The 23,743-nt window shown below is 35.4% G+C and overlaps 1 long non-coding RNA gene across 1 annotated transcript; it reads left to right on the top strand.

The window, feature by feature from the left end:
- On the top strand, positions 769–16,163 carry LOC110264496. The gene is made up of 3 exons (XR_002350675.1): positions 769–780; positions 14,216–14,222; positions 15,975–16,163. It is a non-coding gene; the product is annotated as an uncharacterized LOC110264496 (long non-coding RNA).

The raw sequence follows: 23,743 nt of genomic DNA, 5'->3' as shown, positions 1-23,743 counted from the left end.
AAGAAGTGCATGAATTTCGAATTTTAAAACAGTTTAATTATTTTGATGTAGTGGCAATACTTTTGTCTTTCTGAATGAATGCTTGAACAGTGCATATTTTTGATATTGTTGATTCATGAATGTTAAAATTGTTGGCTCTTGAAAGAATGATGGGAAAAGGAAAAATGTTATTTGATAATCTGAAAAATCATAAAATTGATTCTTGAAGCAAGAAAAAGCAGTGAAAAGCTTGCAGAAAAAAGGATATATGCGGAAAAAAAATAAAAGAAAAAGAGAGAAAAAGAAAAAGCAAGCAGAAAAAGCCAATACCCCTTTAAACCAAAAGGCAAGGGTGATAAAAAAGAATCCAAGGCTTTGAGCATCAGTGGATAGGAGGGCCCACAGGAATAAAATCCTGGCCTAAGCGGCTAAACCAAGTTGTCCCTAACCATGTGCTTGTGGCATGAAGGTGTCAAGTGAAAACTTGAGACTGAGCGGTTAAAGTCGTGGTCCAAAGCAAAAGGAGTGTGCTTAAGAGCTCTGGACACCTCTAATTGGGGACTCTAGCAAAGCTGAGTCACAATCTGAAAAGGTTCACCCAGTCATGTGTCTGTGGCATTTATGTATCCGGTGGTAATACTGAAAAACAAAATGCTTAGGGTCACGGCCAAGACTCATAAAGTAGCTGTGTTCAAGAATCAACATACTTAACTAGGAGAATCAATAACACTATCTGGATTCTGAGTTCCTATAGAAGCCAATCATTCTGAACTTCAAGGGATAAAGTGAGATGCCAAAACTGTTCATAAGCAAAAAGCTAAAAGCCCCGCTCATCTAATTAATACTGATCTTCATAGATGTTTTTGGAATTCATTGTACATTCTATTCTTTTTATCTTATATGATTTTCAGTTGCTTGGGGACAAGCAACAATTTAAGTTTGGTGTTGTGATGAGCGGATAATTTATACGCTTTTTGGCATTGTTTTTAGTATCTTTTTAGTATATTTTAATTAGTTTTTATTATATGTTTATTAGTTTTTAAATAAAAATTACATTTATGGACTTTACTATGAGTTTGTGTATTTTTCTGTGATTTCAGGCATTTTCTGGCTGAAATTGAGGGACCTGAGCAAAAATCTGATTCAAAGGCTGAAAAAGGACTGCAGATGCTGTTGGATTCTGACCTCCCTGCACTCAAAGTGGATTTTCTGGAGCTACAGAAGCTCAATTGGTGCGCTCTCAATTACGTTGGAAAATAGACATCCTGGGCTTTCCAGCAATATATAATAGTCCATACTTTGCCTGAGATTTGATAGCCCAAACAGGCGTTCCAAGTCAGCTCAAGAATTCTGGCGTTTAACTCCAAAACTGGCACAAAAGCTGGAGTTAAACGCCCAAACTGGCACAAAAGCTAGCGTTTAACTCCAAGAAAAGTTTCTACACATGGAAGCTTCAATGCTCAGTCCAAGCACACACCAAGTGGGCCCGGAAGAAGATTTATGCATTAATTACTCATTTCTGTAACCCTAGGCTACTAGTTCTCTATAAATAGGACCTTTTACTATTGTATTTTTCATCTTGGTTCTTCTGGTTCCCTCTCTGGGGCCGAAGCCAATGACCTCCATTATCACTTTTGTATTTTCAACGGTGGAGTTTCTACACACCATAGATTAAGGTGTTGGTATAGGCTAGAATTATTGGCGGCCATTCCTGAGATCCGGAATGTCTAAACCTTGTCTGTGGTATTTTGAGTAGGATCTGGGAAGGGATGACTGTGACGAGCTTCAAACTCGCGATTGTTGGGCGTGGGACAGACGCAAAAGGATCAATGGATCCTATTCCAACATGATCGAGAACCGACAGATGATTAGCCGTGCGGTGACAGCGCATTTGGAACGTTTTTACTGAGAGGACGGGAAATAGCCATTGACAATGGTGATGCCCAACATAAAGCTTGCCATGGAAAGGAGTATGAATGATTGGAAGAAGGCAATAGGAAGGCAGAGGTTCAGGAAGAACAAAGCATCTTCATACGCTTATCTGAAATTCCAACCAAAGAATTACATAAGTATCTCTATCTTTATTTTATGTTTTATTTAATTATCAATTCTCTATCACCATCTGAATCCACCTGACTGAGATTTACAAGGTGACCATAGCTTGCTTCAAGCCGACAGTCTCCGTGGGATCGACCCTTACTCACGTAAGGTATTACTTGGACGACCCAGTGCACTTGCTGGTTAGTTGTGCGGAATTGTGACAAAGTGTGATTCACGTTTGAGAGCTCCAAGTCCTTTGGCACCATTGTTGATGATCACAATTTCGTGCACCACTTTTCTTCTACCAATCAACAAAAATTTGATGCACAGATACACATATCAAGAGGTCTTTTAAGGGTTGTAATGGGGTTAGGGTCAAGGTAGGATTGTATTTGGCCAAGTGGACTAAAATCTGAATCCTTAAATAACTTAAACTTTCCACCTAACTTTAGACAATCCATGTAATCAAAGTACAAAATCTAATTATCCATTAACCATGTTTTCCACATATTCATGCATTCTAATTTCAAGTACAGTACATATGCATTGCTTTCACCACTTACTTTGGGGCATTTTGTCCCCTTTTATTATTTGCTCTTTTTCTTTTCTTTTTCTCCTTTATATTTTTCTTTTCCCCTTTTTTTATATTTAATATATATATATTTATTTTTGTTTTCTTTTTCTTTTGTTTTTCTCAATGCATATGATTAAATTATTGAATGCATGAACATGTCCTAAACATTTTTTTCATTTTAATAAAGATATATAACACCCAATTCTTAAACTAAACGTTTCCAAATCCAATTTCCCCATACTTAAATCATAAATACTCTCACTAGTCTAAGTTAACCAAGGATTCAAATTAAGGACATTATTATTTTTTGCTTAGAGTTAATGATGTGCTAAAGTAAAGAATAAAAGGGGTAAAATAGGCTCAAATTGGTTTGCAAAGGATAATGAAAGGTTAAGGCCATATGGGTATGTAAGCTCAGTGAAACAAAGGCCTCAATCATATAAGTGCATGCATACATCAAACCATGGAAATATAGAATTAAGCAAGACAAAGATCACAATTTTAGAGAGAAAAATACACACCAAAAATAAAATATTAGTTGATAAAATGCAACCAATCAAATAGGCTCTAAAATCTCACTGGTTTTGTGTGTTCGAGCTCTAAACCATGTTCCAAAATAATATTTCTTCAAAAAAGTTTATCAAAAATTTTTCAATTTAAATTAGTGAAATATTATAAAAAAATTTTTGAAAAAGAAAATATTACTTCAACCAAACAGTGGTAGAATATGCACAAAATCAAACAAATATGCAATCAAACATGCAAATGCAACAATGAACAAACAAAGAAAATAAAACATTGGTGTTGAGAAGAAGGTAACTAATCCACAGAAGTCGGTATCGACCTCCCCACACTTAAAGATTGCACCGTCCTCGGTGCATGCTGAGATGCGCAAGTAGGTAGATTGCTCCAACTGATGCTCTTCTCCAAAGAATGTGTGTAGGAACTTGTGTATCTCTCCCATGTAAACGCCTTCCGGTTCCCTTCCTGGTGGCCATCCTGAAAGAAAAAGGGAAGAAAAGTAACCCAAAAACAAAGATAGAAAACAAATAAAACATGGGTTGGTTAATGCCAAATAATGAGGGTCTCAATTACAAGGTAGCTACAACATGTAAGAGAGTCCAGTAGAAGCAAACGGCATATCAATAGTGCAAAAATTGCAACAAAAGGGAAGAGAGCGTGGGTAATGCAAGATAGTAGAAGCTTATGTCAATGCAAAAGGAATACAAGTATCAAAAAAGATCAACATTGACTTAAATAATATTACCCAACAGTGGAAAACAAGTCACTAAGCACCAGAATAATACCAGAAAAGATGTAACAGTTGAATAAGAAAATTTAACACCATTAGAAAAATAATAGACTTAGAAAAGAAAATAAAAAAAATATGCGCAAAGTTAAAATGCAATGAATGAAAGTATGCAAATGCAATAGAAAAAATAGAATGAAAGAGAATAATGATGAGAAGGGAAATAAACGAAGAAAAAGAAAGTAAGAAAGGAGGAAGGAAGAATAAGAAAAGATAGAAGAAAGAAGAAAGAATGATAATAGAAAGATAAGTAGGATTGGAGAAGAAAAGATAAGATATCTGGTGCTGATTTGGATAGCCTGTGCGGCGCATGCGACGCGGACGCGTGGAGCACGTGATTGCGTGGTGTGTGATAAGTTTAGGTGACGCGGACGCGTGGGTCACACGATCGCGTGACCTGATTTGTGCTATTGGCGCGAGTGCAGCCGTGCGTTCGCGCAACTCTCTGTTTTAAATGCATTTTGCCAAAATTTAGGGTGACGCGTGCGCGTGGGTGACACGCACGCGTGAATGGCCTGATTTTGTAAAACGACGCGGATGCGTGGGGCACGCATTCGCGTGATAGGGTTTGTACTTCTAGCATCATTCCAGCCCAGCTTCATCATAACTTGCTGCCATATACATCTTTACGTCGATTTTGCAAAGCCACGCGTTCGCGTGGGAAGCTCTTTTTCAAAATGACACGAACGCATTATTGACGCGGTCGCGTGGGCATGGTTGTGCCTAAGGCACGCCTCCAGCCACGCTTTCGCATGACTCTCTTCCTCTTTTCTCCTTGTTTCGAAAGCTCCTATGATGCTGACGCGTTGCGTGCTTTTTTTTTTATTTTAATGCAGAATGCAAAATGCAGAATGCAGATGAATATGTAGATATTATGAAAGAACACAAATAAAAATAAAATAAATTAAAATTAAGAATAAAAAGGAACGATTATACCATGGTGGGTTGTCTCCCACCTAGCACTTTTAGTTATTGTCCTTAAGTTGGACATTTGGTGAGCTCTTTGTCATGGTGGCTTGTGCTTGAACTCGTCTTGAAACTTCCACCAATGCTTGGACTTCCAATAAGCTCTATCAATACCAAGTAAATTCCTCAAGCTTTGATGGAGTTCTTCACAAGCTTTGAGCTCCCAAATTTGATCCTCATGTATGCTTGGATCTCAAATCTTATTTTTGCACCCGTCTTCAAGTGGAACATGATGATTCCATCCAGGTGGTAAGCAACCTGAATTCTCACTAAGCATCCAAATAGCTTCCTAGACCCATTCAGTTGAGCTTTACACCAACCTTTGTATTTAAATTTTGAGCTTTCCACCATATTGAACCTTGCATGACAACTCCAACCACTGACCATCTTCCTCTTACTCTTAACGCCACAGAGAGCTCTAAGCTGGCCATCTGTCTCAAGTAAACCATATTCAATTGGGAAAATAAAGGGCAAGGATAAGAATTTTACCCACTTGAATGTTGTATTGGATGGTAATGGCTTTGGGGGAGAGGTCTCCAACAACTTTGGTAAGGTGATTTCAAGCTCCATTCCCTTGTGCTCTTCCTTGATAACTTCCACCTCTTTGCAAGCTTCTTCAAGTTCAACCTCTTCCTCTTGGTAGCTTTCTTTCAATTCAATCTCTTCTTTATTACTCACCAAGGGCATGGGAGGTTGTGCTTCTTCTTCTTTAATCTCCATCTCTTGATCAACCTCTTCAAAGTCTTTAGCCATGATATGCCTTGGAGGTTGTACACCCTCTTCAACATCAAATTCAAACGTCTTGGAAGGAGGTTCTATGACTGGACTTTCCCATGGAGGTTCTGCATCTCCCAAGTCTTCAACCACTTCTTCCTCTTCAATAATTACTGCTTTGTCCAGTTGTTTTAGTATAAAATTGTACTCATCCTTGATGATTTTCTTTCCATGATAACTCATTTCAACTATTCCTTCATCTTCAAGGGTCTCTCCTATCTCCACATTTTGGGCCTCCTCTTGCTCTAAGACAAAATCAAACTCCTCCTTGATGTCTTCCTTCACTAATTCTTCAACCACTCCTTCGACTTCAAGGGTCTCCACTACCTTCATCTGTAGGGCCTCCTCTAGCTTCTTATGAAGTATGGATTCGCGAAGATGATTCCTTCTTTCTTGTTCTGTATTAATAGCATAACTGGGATCATCTTGCTCTTGGATTGATGGATGTGGGTGCTCTTCCATGGAGGATGGTGATGGGATGGGAAGATTATTATGTGGTTGAAAAGGAAGCATAATGAAGCTTGAGGATTGAATATTGGAGGTAGAGGGTTGGTCCATGCGGGATATAAGATTTTGGAGTGTAGAGGTGAGACCAATGATATTAGAGATGAGTGTGTTGTTATCCAATGGAGGTTGGGGTGGATAGGAGGGTTCATTTTGGGGTGTTTGGGGGTAAGGTGCTTGTGAGTATGGTAGTTTAAAGGTATGTTGGGGAGGCAGTTCATAAGCATATGGCGGGGCTTGTTGGTAGCTACAAGAGGGTCCACCATATTCATCATCTTGGTACGCTCCTTGGAATGGCTCTTGACCATAGTAATTTGGTGGAGGTGGTTTGTCACGAAAGGGTCCACTATAACTATTGTCTTGGTATGCATCACAGAATGGTTGTTGGTTATAGCGCATTGGAGGGGGTTTTTGCCAAGAGGGTTGATCAAATCCTTGTGGCTCCTCCCATCTTTGATTCTTCCAACCTTGGTGCCTATTTTCATTATAGTTTCCATTCCTTACAACAACATTGGAACCAAACTTGAAACCAAAGGTATGAGAATTCATAGTAGCAAAAGAAAATAAAAACAAAAACTAATAAAAAAATTAATGAAAATAAACTCCTAAAACTAGAAACACTGACAACAATATAAGATAAAGATTTGAAAAATGTTTAAATTTTGAAAAGATTTGATTTTTAAAATTTTAAATTTAAATTTTGAAATTTGAATTTTGAATTTTGGAATTTAAATATTGAAATTTGAAATTTGATTTTGAAATAAGATAAGATAAGATTTTGAAAAAGATATGATTTTTGAAAAAGATTTGAATTTTGAAATTTAAAACTAAGATAAGATAAGATAAAAATTTTAAAATAAAAATCTGGAATTTTTTTTTGTAATTTTCGAAAAAATCAATTAAAATAAAGAGAAAATATATTTTTGAATTTAATGAGAAAAGAGAAAGATAATAAAACGACACCAAATTTAAAATTTTTAGATCAAAACAAAGAAAATAACCAAGAACAACTTGAAAGTCAAGATGAACACGAGGAACAACTTGAAGATCAAGAAATAACAAGGAACATTATTTTCGAAAATTTTAATAACTGAATAAAAACCAATAACCTCTTAATTTACAAAAAACAAAAATAAAAATAAAAACAAATAAACAAGCAAAAAGCAAATATTTACAATAACCAATAATAAGGCACACGTTTGCAATTCCTCGGCAACGGCGCCATTTTGATGAACTGATTTCTGCCGGTAAAGAATTTTATAAAATTAATCGCGTTGTAAGTATAGTTTCTAAATCAACAGAAAATCCTTTCGTACAAAAACTTTGGTTGTCACAAGTAACAAAACCCAATAAAATTTATAACCGAAGTATTCAAACCTCGGGTCGTCTTCTCAAGGAATTGCAGGGAAGTATGATTTATTATTGGTTATGAAAAAAGGTGTATTTTTGGGTTTTTGAAATAGAGAACAAGTAATTTAAATGGCAAGAAAAATAAATTAATAATTATAAAGAAAACTCTTGGCAAGGTATAAGAACTGGAAATCCTATCCTAGTTATCCTTATCAGGTGTGATGAGAATTGGATTCTGCTCCCACTTAGTTAACCCTTACTAAATAAAGGTAAGTCAAGTGGATTAATTAACTTGATTCCTCAGTCCTAGTCAACTCCTATGGAAAGACTAGCCTTAGAGGAATCCAAATCAATCAGCAATCCTAATTTTCAATTAACTGCTGAGTCTGATAACTCAAGTGTTACCAATTACTTAACCAAAGAAAAAAGGGAGAAAATCTACTCGAATAAAAATGCCTTCAGATGGGAAGCAGCAGTAACATAAATAAAAGAAAGAAATCTTAAATCTGAAATACCTCAAATTATATTAAATAAAGAAATCAACTCTAACATGAAGTTCATAAGCCAAATTGAAAAGATAAATAACAATTAAAGTAATAGAATAAATAAAAGTAGAAAATAAAATAAAGAAACATTGAACCTGGAATGAAAAGAAGTAGCCTAATCATAATAGAAATCCTAAATCCTAATCCTAATCCTAAATCCTAAGAGATAGGAGAGAGCCTCTCTCTCTCTAAAAACTACATCTAAACCTAAAATTGTGTATTGGAAAGTATGAATTGTATGAATGAATGGATCGATTCCCCCACTTTATAGCCTCTAATCTGTATTTTCTGGGCCAAAAACTGGGTCAAAAATAGCCCAGAAATCACCCCCAGCGATTTCTGGTACGTACAGGTCGCTGCAAAGTCACGCGTTAGTGTCGTCCACGCGTTCGCGCGGATTGCATTTTTTCCAGGTCACGCGTCCGCGTGATCCACGCGTGCGCGTCACCTATCTTCGGGGCAGCTATGCCAAATTTTATATCATTGCGAAGCACTGGATGTTATCTTTCCAACGCAACTGAAACTGCCTCATTTGGACCTCTGTAGCTCAAGTTATGGTCGATTTAGTACCAAGAGGTCAAGGCTGACAGCATTAGCAATTCCTTCAGTTTCTTGTATTCTTTCCATTTTTGCAAGCTTCTTTTCCATCCTCTAAGCCATTCCTGTCCTATAATCTCTGAAAACACTTAACACACATATCATGGCATCGAAGGGTAATAAGAGAGGATTATTAATTAGTAATTTTAAGACCAAAGAAGCATGTTTTCAATCATAGCACAAAATCAGGAAGGAAAAATGTAAACTCATGCAATTACATGAATAAGTGAGTAAAGAATTGATATAAACCACTTAATTGAGCATAAGATAAACCATAAAATAGTAGTTTATCACCCATTTACAGAACAATCTACCTTATTGGGTCACAATTCACCATTCTCAACCATCAAACCTCAAATACATGACACTAAAATCAATCCTCCACCAACACATTCACCAATCATCATTTTATCACTATCAATTCTCATCATTAACCTCATTCATGCTTTATATCAATAGTCAACAATATACATTCATTTAAGTTCATTAAACATCATACCTCAGGATCTTTATTTATCAACATTAACCATGTCAATTCATCATACATCATCAACCAACCATCATCAACAATCACATAAATCCAAACCTATCCTATGGGTTACTAGCCTAAGTGTCCATGAATATTATATATTACATAGAATAAACCAAAACCATACCTTGGCTGATTCCCAATATGAACCAAAACCCCAAATGAGCACAAGTTGAGCTTTCCACCATAATCCAAGCTACCAATCAACTCTAATCAAGCACCAACAATCACCAAAAGCTTCCAAACTCACAATAATCAAGCTATATACACACAAATCATAACTAATCAACCTAGGGCTCATCATAATCAAAATTTCACAAGAGTTCAAGGTCTCTTACCTTACCCAATAATTTTGGAAGCCAAAACCACAAGCAATCAAGTGCTAGAGTGTACCTAAACACCCAAAACACAAGATTTCACTCAAAACCAAACCCAAAAATTCGAATTTCACAAGGGCACGAAAATTGGGCAGGAAAATTCGAAAAGCTTACCACAAAGCTTAGATAGAAATGACGGGCTTGGTGAGAGCTTCGCGTAGCCTCTGACGGCACACGAATCGGAGCATCGTAGCTCGAGATATCGCGGATTAAAGTTATAGGTGAATAGTGCTTCTTGTGTGTGTGTGTGTGTGTGTGTGTGTGTGTGTGTGTGTGTGTGTGTTTAAAGAGCTGAAGGGTTCATTAATAAACCTTTATATATGTTGGGCTTGGGCCCAACTTGGGTCCGGTCCAACCCGTTAGCGTTTTCAGCCCGTTTGGCCTAACTTTGGGCCAAACCTTTAAAATTAACGTCCGGTTTTCCATTTCTAATATTTTTCTAAGGTTTTTTACTATTTTCACTATTTTCCGTGCGGTACCGGGCAGACTTGAACCAGTTCAACCAGTTTGACTGCCGGTTCGCAATTTTTCTCGGTTTTTCGTAGAAAATACATTTTCTGACTCAGTAAAATCCACCGAGTCCAAAAATTATATTTAAATCCTCAAATTCTCATTCTAAATTTTCAGACTATATTTTGGGCAATATTAATTAACTAATTAGGCGGTTAATTAGTCACGGTTTTTATAGTCTCCCGTCCCCCCGAAAGGGCGCCTCTCAGGAGATTAGTGTAACACCCTACCACACAGAGCCTTATGCTTAAGTCATAAGACAGAGTTGGCGAGGTATTACGACCTCTAAAAATAAAATTTAGTACATATAGTATTGTGAAGAATATTTGTAACTAGGAGCCTTTGAAGAAAAGGGGTAAAACAAAACCGTTAAATTCAAAAGCGCAACACTCCAATCGATAACATAACGAAACAGATAAGGGATAAGCTAACGCAAGAATATATCCAAAGAGTGCCAAAAACACAAACATTCAAAACTCAAAATCCGGTTGCGAAGAAAACCGGTCCGAGCATAGAAGTATATACAAATATATAAAGCAAGAAACCCAAAGGAAACCCAAAGGGCAAATACAAAACCTATTCTCCAAAACATCCTCTAAGAGGAGTCAAAACAGTATATTTATATACATTATTTAGTGGAGATAAAGGTATCTAAGTGAAAACATAAAACCAAAGTAAAGTCCCGAGAACCAAGGATCTTCGCTAATCCAGAAGTCTCCAGCATGCCTCAGTGAGAAGCCTCACGTCCTGCATCTGAAAATCACAAAATCCGCATGGGTGAGAACCGGAGATTCTCAGTATGGTAACAGTGCCCACATATCTAACATGTAATGTCCTGGGAAAGCCGAAGGCAATCCTAGAACTTCCACCAAATAATTCAAAGCTTATAAACAGACTAAACCATAAATGGCAACTGACTAAAGATCTTTAGTCTAACTAATACTTCCCTTTCCAAATCCTTCAGACCTCCCAACCACCAACATTAGTATAATATGGCAAACACAATTATATCAAACAAGAAGATATACAGATTGGAAGCATATATGACATTTAGACAATTAGCAGGTAATATGCAGTCAATTAGGCAATTCCAAACAATTCACATAGTATGCATATGATGAATGCTTGTCCTAATGGTTGATGATATCATCTGTCAGTTATATAGCCAACCCGACAAGTCCTGGTAGCTAACCATTGGACTGTCCCTCTGTCGTGCATCCCCAATTCGAGTTATCCACAACATGAGTCATAATTCATATCCAACACCCTCACTGGTGTATATTCACAGGGGCGAGCTCATCCGGAACTTTCACAGTGTTCGGCCACACTTACGACATAGGGTCAACAGAGTATCGAGTCACCACCTGGGGGCACATGGTGGCTAGCCAATGCTTTCTCCTAGGGAAACTCGTATCTCAGCTAGTGGAAGTGAAACATTCACATTTCATTCAATATGCATATATGCAAACATACTCAGCCATAATTCAATAATAGCTCAGCCATAACTCAGCAATATCTCAGCCAGTTGGCTCATAATACAATCCATAACCAGCCAGTTCATTAACATTTACAGCCCTTCGGCTCATGGCATATCAAGCACTTCCACGTTCATCCTCCGTATCTCATACAATGATCTTTGATCATCATTCATCATTAATTCTCCCCTTTTTTCATCCACAAGTTATCATATTTCCTAGCTTCTTCCTATCACTAGGCTTATCATAATGATTTAAGACATAAGGGGTGAGATCGGAGGCTTAAAAGTATGAAATTTGGCTTTGAAAACTCAAAAATCAACTATAGGATGAAAACAGGGTCATGCGTGCACGTCGACCACACGCACGCGTGGAACGCAGCAAAACACAGTGACGCGTACGCGTCCCTCCACGCACATGCGTGGATGGAAGAAAAGCCAAGTGACGCCTACGCGTGGGTGCGTTTTATGCCCCAGGCACAAAATTGGCACAACTCAGGCACAACTCTCGGAAATTTTAACTGGGCAACTGATTTAGCTCATCAACGCGTACGCGTGGGCCATGCACACGCGTGGATAGCAAAACTTTGAAAACGACGCGTGCGCGTCGACCACGCATACGCGTGGGAGTGCGTTCTGCCAAAAATTTTACCAAGTTAAAAAGCTGCGAAATTCACAAATTCAACCCCCAATCTTTCGACGGGCATAACTTCTCTGTTTTAAATCATTTTTCACCCGTTCTTCGAACGGCATAACCACCCCGAATCCAATTTCATTTCTAAATAAATTTGGCATAAATTGGGGATCCGGAGTTCAAGTTACACTCCATCGAAGTATGCCCAAAAACTACATTTTCATACAAAACCACAAAGTGCCATTTTCAAAGCAACCCAATTCCCACCCTTTTTGAAATCAAGGAAAACATACAAAAAATCAACTCAAGCCTTTTCAACTCATACATTAACATATTTAACAAATCGCAAATCAACATCCCACCATTTTATCCCATCTCAATCAAATAGCCCAATAACAAATACATTAACATGTTATATATTCCTCCTCATCCCAATTTCTAACAACACCATTACCAATCAACCAACATTACATATAATCAATATCACCCCTACCATCAACATGGTTTCCCTCACAATTCAACATCAACTAATCATCAATCGTATATCAAACATGCATATCTCTCATGCATCCTACCATCAAAATACCAATATTCATAATCACATATATGACCACACCATATATCTCAACAATTCAATAACATCAACAATTCAATTTCTATCTTAGGGCCTCTAGTCTAAGTTTTCACACCACATTACATTTTAGATACAGAAAACTGAGACCATACCTTAGCCGCTTTTTCGCTTAACTTGGAACACCTGCAAATCACTTTTTCACAAGCTCACCAAGTTTCAACACCTCCAAGAATATATTTTTAACACACCAAAGCCCTCTTCCAAGCTTTCCAAAACCTCAATCAAGCTTCAATATTCACATACACACTACCTAAGCCACAATTATCACATCCAAACATAACAACTCAATACCCAACATCATAAATCAACAAATTCCACTAGGATTGAGAATCTTAGCACACCCAAGGATCAAGGAGACAAGGTTACTCTTCTCCTTCAAGCTAGTTGGGTCCTATAACATCAAAGAGCCTAAAATCTCAACACTTTTCACCCAAAAAATCGAATTTAAGGCTGAGAAAACTGGATAATATTCGTGGCTTAACTCAAGAATAAAGTAGTGAGTTTTGTAGATCTCTTCGCGGTGAACGCATGGCCGTAAACGGTGCGACAATCGAGTGTCTAGAGAGGAGCGAGAGTGCTGTTTTAGGGTTTTAGGTTTAGTTTGGTTGGGCCAAGGGCCCAATATGGGTCCAGTTGGTCCGGTTTGGCCCGTTCGGTCCAATTTTGGGCCGATTTCTATAAAATTGGTATCGAAATTCTCGTCTCAATCTCCTCTATCATATTAAGCCATAAAAATCATATTTTTTGGCTTTCTAGAATAAATTCTCATTTATGGGCTAATTAGTCATTAATTAACCGGGTTTTACAATCAGGAGCATTGGTTTTCTCTTTGCATCACGGGTATCGACTGCTTGCGAGAGGCGCCTGCAAAGCTCACCTTGCTCCTCAGGCGGGCTCCTCCTTCTTCGTGGAGCTCGTCAGAGTGTGGAAACAATGCCGCCATTCAATCCAGGTCCCCACAGACAGCGCCAATGTTCGCTAGACCGGGACCTGAGCGGGTCGGTGGTGCTGGTGCTGAAGAGTAGTGGGTGTTGGGGGTTGGATCAAGTGGTTCCCTGGGAATGATGTCCTTCCGAGCACGCGGGGGTTGGAGATGGTGGGGCCACCTGCAAAAAGGATTCCGACGCTCAAGTTAGGGTCCGTACGAAAAGTGGCAATTAGGTTCAGTGTGAGTGACGTACCCGGAAGAGGGGTAGGGCCATCCTCTTATATAGTCTGTACTGGTGTGGGTCCCACAGGAACAGACCTCCTTTCCAGAAAGTTTTCTTTACAGCTGTACAGGTTCACGCGGAAGGGGGTGTCATCCGGGTCACCTCCCAATTAGAGCTCGGTAACCCATTGGGTCGAGCGAACGCCCGAACTCGAGTTTTTAGTTTGATGGCTGGGGCGGAACAAATACATTGAGTGCAATGATTCCAGGAATGAGGTAAATAAATATTTTGAATGGTTTGGGGATTTTTGAATGTTAGATTTTTCATGTTTAATTTTTTCATAAATAAACTTGATAGATTTTTAATTTTGGATATCCTAATATAAATATTTCATTTTTCGATATCTTTTTAGTGGAATTTGGATCTATTCTAATTTTTTCAGATATTCATTTGAATGGTTTTCGACATTTTGGATGTGTGTTAGGTGTTACGTTTTTTATTTTGAATTTTTAATTTCAGATAAATGAATTAGATAGAGTTTTAGTTTTAGATGTTCCAACATAATATTTCACTTTCATATATTCTTTTAAGTATGGTTTTAAATGTTGATTTGGTGTTAGATTTCAGATGTTTATTTAGGTGTTTAAAAAATTTTAAACATGTCGAATTTAAAAGTTGAGGTAAATATAAAATCGATACCTGAAAGATTTTAGTACTGACAAAATGATATTTGAATTTTTTTATGGACAAAATAGCTCTTGAAAGATTTTAAAATTTGACAAAATCATCCAACCGTAAAAGAATGACGTCATGGCATGCTGCTGCGTCCCTTTTTGCTAGACTGCCATGGCATGCTGCTGCGTCCCCTTCCGTCATGGCAGTTCCTCGTCGCGTTCTCGTGTTTGCCGCTTCTTCTTCAACACGTCATTGCATTTCTTTTGCGTCTCCTACCTCCGCCATGGCAGCGCCTCGCCACAGCGTCCCCTTCCACCATGGCAAAGAAGAAGAAGATCGGAAACGTCACCGGAGCTCTCTGCCATTATCGGAGCTCTCTTTCGATGGCTACATCAACGTTTTTCGTTCACTGTGATGTCATCCTTTTACGATTGGGCGATTTTGTGTCAAATTCAAAATTTTTTTAGGGGCTATTTTATCAATAACAAAAGTCAAGTACTATTTTGTCAGTGCTAGAATCTTTCGAGTATCGATTTAAAATTTACCTCTTACAAGTTTTAAATTTTGGATGTTTAATCAAAAAAATTTTTCTTTTGAAAAAAAAATGGTGAGTGACTATTAGCGAGAGCCACTCGCGAGTGGTGTTGGTTTAGGTTTGGTCCTTATGGTAAAATTTAAAATTTTTAGCTATAATTCTATTCCGAAAATATAGATACTGTTTGTTATAAGGATAGGATAGTGAGACATAAACACAAAAACACAAAATTATATTTAGTTTGATAGAAATATTGCATTTTATTACACTAAATTAATATATTTTGTATTCTTTTTAAAATATGGATAGAACATTATGTTGTAAAATATTAAATGAGTGTATTTTGTATTTTTTTAAGAAAAAAACAGAAATCCTAAATGGAATACAAGTTATTTTTTCATTTTCTCTTTTGTTATTATTATAAAATTTTTATAATTATATTTTTTATCATTTTATTTTTTATTCTAAATTTTAAAAAATTAAAAATTAATTAGATTTTTATTATTTATTTTATTTTATATTCAGTTCACCACCAAACAAAATATAAAAATACTCTATTTTTTGTATGGGTAATGCTAGATAGACAAAAAAAAACAACCAGAATTTGCCTTATTTAGCATTAATTAATTATCGCAACAATTAATGAATGCTAAATAAAGCAAGTTATGACTGGTTTTAGCTGATTTTCTTTGATTACCAAACATTTCTATTTTTGTATTATGTTCTCAATATTGTCATATCCTATTTTCAAAACCAAATAATGAGGATAGACACATAAGATATTTTCTATAATTATTTTTGAATAAATATCTTTGAGACGTGAGAATCCCTGCGGGGACTGTCCCGAATGGAGATCCGATTGTGGGGAATTTTTTTTGCGGGGATGGGGATGGGGGACAAAATTCCCCCGAAGCAGGCGAGGAGACCCGAGTGGGGATCCCCGCCCCGTCCCCACTATTCCCCAAAATTTATGAATTTCCTGAATTATCCTTAATAGTTTATTTCTATATATGTTTTTTAGTCATTTCTCACACACACATATATATAGAAACCCAAAACTCCTAATCTTTATTTGCATAACCCTTCTTCAATTCAGAGATCCCTAGCACTGTCCATACTCCATCCAACCTCTCTGCAGCCACCCCCTCGCCACCCTTCTCACCGCATCGTCACACCTCACCGTGCCATCACCCTTACCGCGTCGTAATTTCTATTTGCGACGTTCCTTTTCGTAACTCTGCCGTCGTGTACATTCTCCTCTCTGTTGCCGCGTCTCTCACCTCGTCCACTACTTTGTCCTTTGGCTAGTCATTGCGTCCCCCCCCCCCATTGCGTCATTTCGAAAGAAATCACCATCGTGTCATTTAGACTTTTTGTATAGAATCTTGCAGTTTTTGTATAAGATGGATACTTGTAGCTCTATTCATATAGAAATTAATAATTAGTTAGAATTATTATGTAGATGGAGAATAGGATCCCCGTGGAGAATGGGGCCCCGTGGGAAATAGGGATGGGAGTAATATTCTCTCACGGCGGAGAATGGAAACAGGGATGGAGAGCAAATCTGAGGGCGGAAATGGAGAGTAGGGAGGCATCCCCCTCTCCCACTCTACCCCGTTGACATCCCTACCTACTAATATATTAGAAGTCTCTTAAACAAGTTATTTGAATAGTTAAAAATTGATTAAAAATTTTTAAATTGTAACAAATTGTTTTGTCCTTTAAACAAATAACTAGGAGAAAAAAATTTTATGTGTATGTTCTATTTCCAATTTTTCACGGTTAAACAAATTTGTCTTAAAATATTTTTATATCTCCATCTTATAAATAGTACCCTGATTTGTAATTGATTTTTTTTTTAAGTGGACGATTCGTAATTGATTTTGATATGCATGCAGAATAGTTGTATCATATTCAATTATTCAGTAACGATAGTGACTAAATGAGATGAAGCATTATTACTCATGCATTCTGAAGAAACTAGTGTTAGAAATTGTTTCACAAATATGAATACAGAGACAATAAAGGTAGAAATTGAGACAAAAATAAAGTAGAATATATGTACACAAAAATCAACTACTAAGTGTTTATTTGGGTGCCATTATTTTGATAAAAAAAGATATTTTTTAATGAAAAAATATTTTTTTTATTTTTTAGCGTGTTTGGCAAATTTCGAGTAGTAAAAGTAAAAGCACTAGAAAAATCAGAAAAACATCTTTTTTTTAGAAGCTGTAATTTACATCTTTTTTTAAAAGATCTTTTTTCCTTAAAAAGAAGATGTTTTTCATGTAATAACTAAACAAAAAAGTACTTTTTTATTATTATATCCAAACATAATTGATAGATAAAAAGATCTTTTTGCATGAGATACCCAAACATAAAATTACTTTTACTTTTTATAAGATCTTTTAAAAAAAAAAGATAATTCAAAAAAAGATCTTTTCTTAAAATCTCACCCAAACAAATCCTAAATCAAGTAATATTTATATCTATTTTTATATTAATTATGTTATGTGTATACAAAAAATTAGATACCAATCAGTAATTATATACAAAAATATCTCAAAATGTTTTTATTATACTATTATAAATGAGTTTGCTTATTCTACTAGGATAGATTTGATTATTCTGGTGACATTATTTAGTTAAAAAAATTAGAGTAATTAACCATTTCTGACCATGAAAGATTGAGGCGCTGACAATACTAACCATGACTAATTTAAATTAATTTTGTAACCATGAAAGATGTACTCCGTTTGACATTTCTAACCAAACGTCAATTTTTTAAATTTGCCATTAGTAAAGCTTCCTACGTGGCAAGTTTTCTTCCAACTTGACTTTCCAACATGGTATTACTGCCTAATTTTACCATAATGATCCTATGTTCTTCTTCTTCTTCATAAGTGTGTGGGTTATTTCAAAATCTAAAACGCTAGTTATGAAAGGTTGAGAATGTAGTTATAAAAGTAGAATATGAATTTATTATGATAGCTATCATGCTTCTTTTTCTCCGTTTATCATGCTTCTTCTGCGATTATGACAAGACTACGTTATCATGCTTTTTTTTTTCTGTGTTTATTATGAAAGTAGTTATAAAGATAGAAAAGATTAAGGGAGAAATTATAGAAATTAGGATTTGGATTTTGTCAATTGTTATAGGACTTGTGTTGTGCTTCCTTTCAATCATGTTTCTAGCATTTAAAATGTAGATCATTGAGGTTTGATTTGATTATATTCTTTTCTTGGGTTGATGTTGAATTGGAATGGAAAGGGGAATATGACGTTGAATCAGTTTCTGGTTTGTCAAAATATTTGTTAACAAAAGTAACCTGATAAGTATATATTTGTTGACATATCTAACCACGAAAAATTGAGAATTTGACAAAAGTAACCACTTAAAAATTCGAAATTTAACATAGTTGATTATATTTCATATCACAAACACTGATTTAACTTTGACATAACAATATATGAGTTGTGACAATTAACAGTTAATGAAAATTTGTGAATCGAATGAATGTAAATTTGACAAAAATAACCTTTAGATATTCAAAATTTGACATAGCTGCTTATATTTCAAATCACAAACTCTAATTTAACCTTGACATAGCAATATATATGTATGGTGATAATTACTAATTGAAAATTCTTGTACCAAATCAATGTGGGACAAAGCCATATATGTAATCATCTTCTATTAACATAGTAGACATATAAGTTCATGCTAATTCATCATAGTTGTTTGATGAGAATTAAGTAACAAAGCAAACCATGATTGATGTAACTCTAAACCAAAACACTATAAATAAGTTTCCAAAAAGATTGAAGTGCACATGGTCTATGTAACAGCCATATCTAAATACTACAACAAAAGTTCCTTAATCCAATTAATCTTAGGCCCTAACTAGGTGTGGAATTGCTACTGCCACTAGAGAGTCCAGTTGTTGATGCTCCAAGTCTTGGAGTCGGCATAAATTGCATGAATCTGGTGTTGTTGATGCTGCCAGTGCTGCCGGTGCTACATTTGGTGCTGCATCTGGGACTGCTGTCGGTGCTGCATCTAGGACTATTGCTGGTCCTGCTTCTTCGGCTAGCACAGGAAGACTAATTGGATGCTCAGTAAATATGTCCATCCGCCTATTATGATTTATGGCAGCTTCATACATCTTAACTTTATCAATGTCGGTCCTCAATAACTTCAACCCATTTTTGAGTTCCTTACCGGGTTTCAGCCAATAGTACTCATTCACAAGAGTATATTCAATATCCCTTAGGAGACCCTTGATGAAGAAGTTGTTTAGTGTGTCGACGTTAAAATCCTTCTAACTTCGTTGACATCACCTCCAACATATTCCACGTTTCCATCGCTGCATCTTACAAACCTTCCACCGTGGTGTATGAATAGAGTTATATGAGTTGTTGCTGCCATCTAACTAAATATGATACAATATTAAAACTCATGCTAGAATTAACATGATTAACTGCTAAAAATATTAAACCAAATATTCAATTAAAATAAAATAAAAATTAACATGCAAAAAGGCATACCTTTTTTTAATATTCTACTTGCTGCATGAGTTAGAATCAAGAGACACAGGATGAGTACACTTAGGAGCAAGAGCCGAGCAATACTCTCATGTTAGAAACGATGAAGAATTTCTATTATTTTCAATCAAATTCTTTGTTTGACCTTAATAATGTGATTACCAGTATATAGAAGTCAAGTTACATGTTACTAGCAAATGCAAATAAATAAACTAACAAGGCTTATGGGTATAGATTATACATGATTTAACCACAAATGTACCAATCCCTTAAATTAAGTCAATTTTTTTTTACATAAGTACTCATTTTTTGTTGTCACAAAAATGCTTTCTTTTGTGTCATGTGAACATAAGTTTCAAAGTTACATACTTACATGCATATTTGAAAATGTGATTGATAATTTAATTGTGCAGGCTCTAAGCTGCCGCATAGAATTAGTTAAAAATCTATTAATTTCTTAATGAATTTTAATCCTCAAATGATATGATAACTTATAAATGAAGTAATAACTAGTTCAGGAAGTCAAATCAATCCAATATATTAACAAAATATTAAACTTAAAGAAAACTGATAGGAAACATTGTTCACTAATACTTTGAGTACAAAATATATTTCACCAAAATTTCTTAAAAATAAATAAATAAAATAAATCCACTGGATTAGTTCATGCTTTTGACCAGATAAATTACCTAAGAATATATCATATTTTCCATTTTGAACAGGTTTTTTAAAGTCTTGAGAAGATACACATGCTGCTAATTGTATCACACCACAAATAACTATAGTTGTAAGAACCGGACCGGACCGGTTCGACCGGAAAACCGGTGGTCTGGCCGATTCGATTTATAGTTTGGACCGAATACGCAATTAAACCGGTAAGAACCGGACGATTCGTCAGAAATCGGCTAAAACCGGCCGGTTCGATACAAATGCGCGAACCGACCGGTCCTATGGTGCTCCCAGCATTTCACAGGTCTACGGTGCTCCAGCCGTCCAGCGCCTCATGGTAGGCTCGAACATTACTCCTATGCTCCTTTCCCTCGTAGATCTTCGGTGCTCCAGCAGTTGAATATTGATGCATGCTGCAGGACTCGAACTCATGTCTCTTTTGTTGCACTCAAGAAGGTATGCCACCAAGCTGCTTTGTCACTTTTATACTTTATGTGCTAGTTAATATATATATTATATATATATGCATAATTGAATTGTTTTATATTTATTTAATTTAATTTTAGTTTTATACTCACCTTTTTTTTAATATATAATTGTTTAGGATTTATACTATTATTAAAATGTTAGTTAATATATTTATTTTAAATTTTTTAAAATATTAAGTTAAGTAGTATGTCTTCGAAGATTTTGACTTAGGATTAATTAGTAGAGATATATAAGCATCACTATTAAATTTCACATAATAAATTGATAGAGGGACATAACGTATCCATGGTTTACTGTCGTGAAGGACCAAATTGATACTTTATTTTTTTCAAGGACTAATTAATCCAAAGTAAAAAATTTCAAGAACCTAATTATCACTTTATTAAATTTTTTACCATTTTTTATTTTTTATTCATGTGAAACCGGTTTTATCGGTTCAACCAGCGGTTTATCGGTTGAACCAATAAACCAATGAACCAGTAACTTGACCGGTTCGATCACCGGTTCGGTTCTTACAACTATGCAAATAACTAAATATTCCACCCTTCTAATTAAGATCATTAGGAACAAGACATTTCAAAGTGTATTCTTTTTAAACTAACAACAATCAATCAAGAACATTCTAAATAGGAATTAACAACAAACAAAAATTACTAAATTAACAATGAATAAAGTATTAAAATTAACAACTTAATCAGCAATCACCAACAATCAATAACCTAATTAGTAAAATCTTTGTCACATTTTCAAAGAAAATCATTAGTAAATTGGGAATTTTGCAATGGTAGCATTTTCCCTAACTTAAAAAACGAAAACAACAATGAAAAAGAGAAAGAGTAGAAGCAGGCACCAACCGAAACACGGGCAACGAGGGTGACGACGGGAAGGCGACGGCGAGTACTTTGAGTGCATGTAAACACGATAACGACGACTGAGACGGGACGTCCAAGTTCTGAATGCACGACACAGAGGACCTCCACAACGACGACTACACCAGCGACGCTCACAAACAATGAACGCTGGTGAAGAGCGACGACGTCTGTTGGGTTAGAAGAGGGTCGACATCACCATTGATGAAATCACCATTGATGAAGAACCTTTACTCTGCGTGCGAAACCCTTGGTGTTTCAATATGGTACAAGAGACTCTGAAGTGATTAGTTTAGTAACATATTATTTTATTATTAAATTCAAATAAAATAATGACACCTTGGATAATAAACGGCCACGTAGGAAGTCTTACTAACAGCAAATTTAAAAAATTGACGTTTGGTTAGAAATGTCAAACGGAGTACATCTTTCATGGTTACAAAGTTAATTTAAATTAGTCATGTTCAATATTGTCAACAACTCAATCTTTCATGGTCAGAAATAGCTAATTATTCAAAAAATTATGTGAATCAATGTATATATTGTACACAAATATATAGTGATTGAATCAATTTAGTAGTTAATTTTTTATTATACAGATAACATTGTTGTAATTTTAATATTTAGAGACAAGACAGTTAAAAATCTAAATTTTCTTTTTCTATTATTTAAACAGAGTCATTACTTAGGGATATCTCAAAGAGAGATTTCAACCGCTGCATAAGAAATTGAGATTGTTGCTAATAATTACTTGCATGTGTACAGTGTACTATCTTGGCAGCTAACAATGGTTATTCATGAAACACTACGCCTTTATCCAGCAGCACAATGTCCCAAAAGGTGTTGTAATTTTGAGTATGGCATTGACCTCACATACAGATCCAGAAATATGGGGATCTGATGCCTATAAATTCAAGCCAGAAAGGTTTGTCAATGGAGTCGGTGGTGCATGTAAATTGCCACACATGTACATGCCATTTGGATTTGGAGTTAGAGCGTGTCTTGGAAGAGATTTGGCTATGACTGAAATGAAGATGATGTTAGTCTTATTTTGTGTAACTTCACTTTCAGCATTTCTTCTAAGTATATTCATTCACCTGCTTTTAATGTTAAGATTTAGGAGTTAATTTAGGAATGGAGTGATTTTTTACTTTATCAAGTCAATTTTAGAATCATTGTTCATATTATTTACAAAAAATCATTGTCTACCTAATAAAATTGAATAAAAATTATTGAAAATGTTTGGTAACTAAAGAAAATTAGCCAAAACAGTCATAACTTGCTTTATTTAGCATTTATTAATTGTTGCGACAATTAATGAATACTAAATAAGACAAGTTCTTACTGTTTTTTTTTTTTTTTTGTCTTCTTAGCATTTTCTTATAAAACTTGTTAACAATAAAACGATTTTTTTAAAACCAATCAAATTAACACAACTAGATGGAGCATAAGAAAAATAACAAAACGGAAAATAGACAAAAAAAAACAATCATTCAAATTCTTTAATCATCTCCAATATTATCGTCAATAACTATAGAATCCGTACAACTCCACTAGTTACATCTCTTGATTCACATGGCGACGGCTTCGCAATATCTTCTATTTTATTTTGAAAAATCTTTTTGATTTCCTTGTAACCAAATATTCTGCACGACGAAAGAAAATATCACATTTAAAAAAAACGTTTAAAGCTAGAAGAATAGAATCGAAGGGTTTTCTTTAAAATAGCTTGATAATCCATAAGTTTCCATTTTGTTTTAAAATAATCATGGCTGTAATTGGTTGATCAATAAGATGTGTGAAATCAAGGAAAACATATTTTCTGCTTCAAACTACTGCAGGGAATATATTCTTTAACTATGAGATAAAATTTTCTTTCTTTTTATTATCTTATTGATTAATAGTCTGAGAAATATTTTTATGTATTAGATCATTATTGGGATAGTTATTATAATATTGGATTGGCATTGTTATATTATATATATTTAACATTATTTACTGAAATAATTAATTA

Source organism: Arachis ipaensis, chromosome B07, assembly GCF_000816755.2.
Source record: "Arachis ipaensis cultivar K30076 chromosome B07, Araip1.1, whole genome shotgun sequence".
NCBI classification, from domain to species: Eukaryota; Viridiplantae; Streptophyta; class Magnoliopsida; order Fabales; family Fabaceae; genus Arachis; species Arachis ipaensis.
Note: the sequence above shows the minus strand (reverse complement) of the source record. Positions and strands in the feature narration are given on the sequence as shown.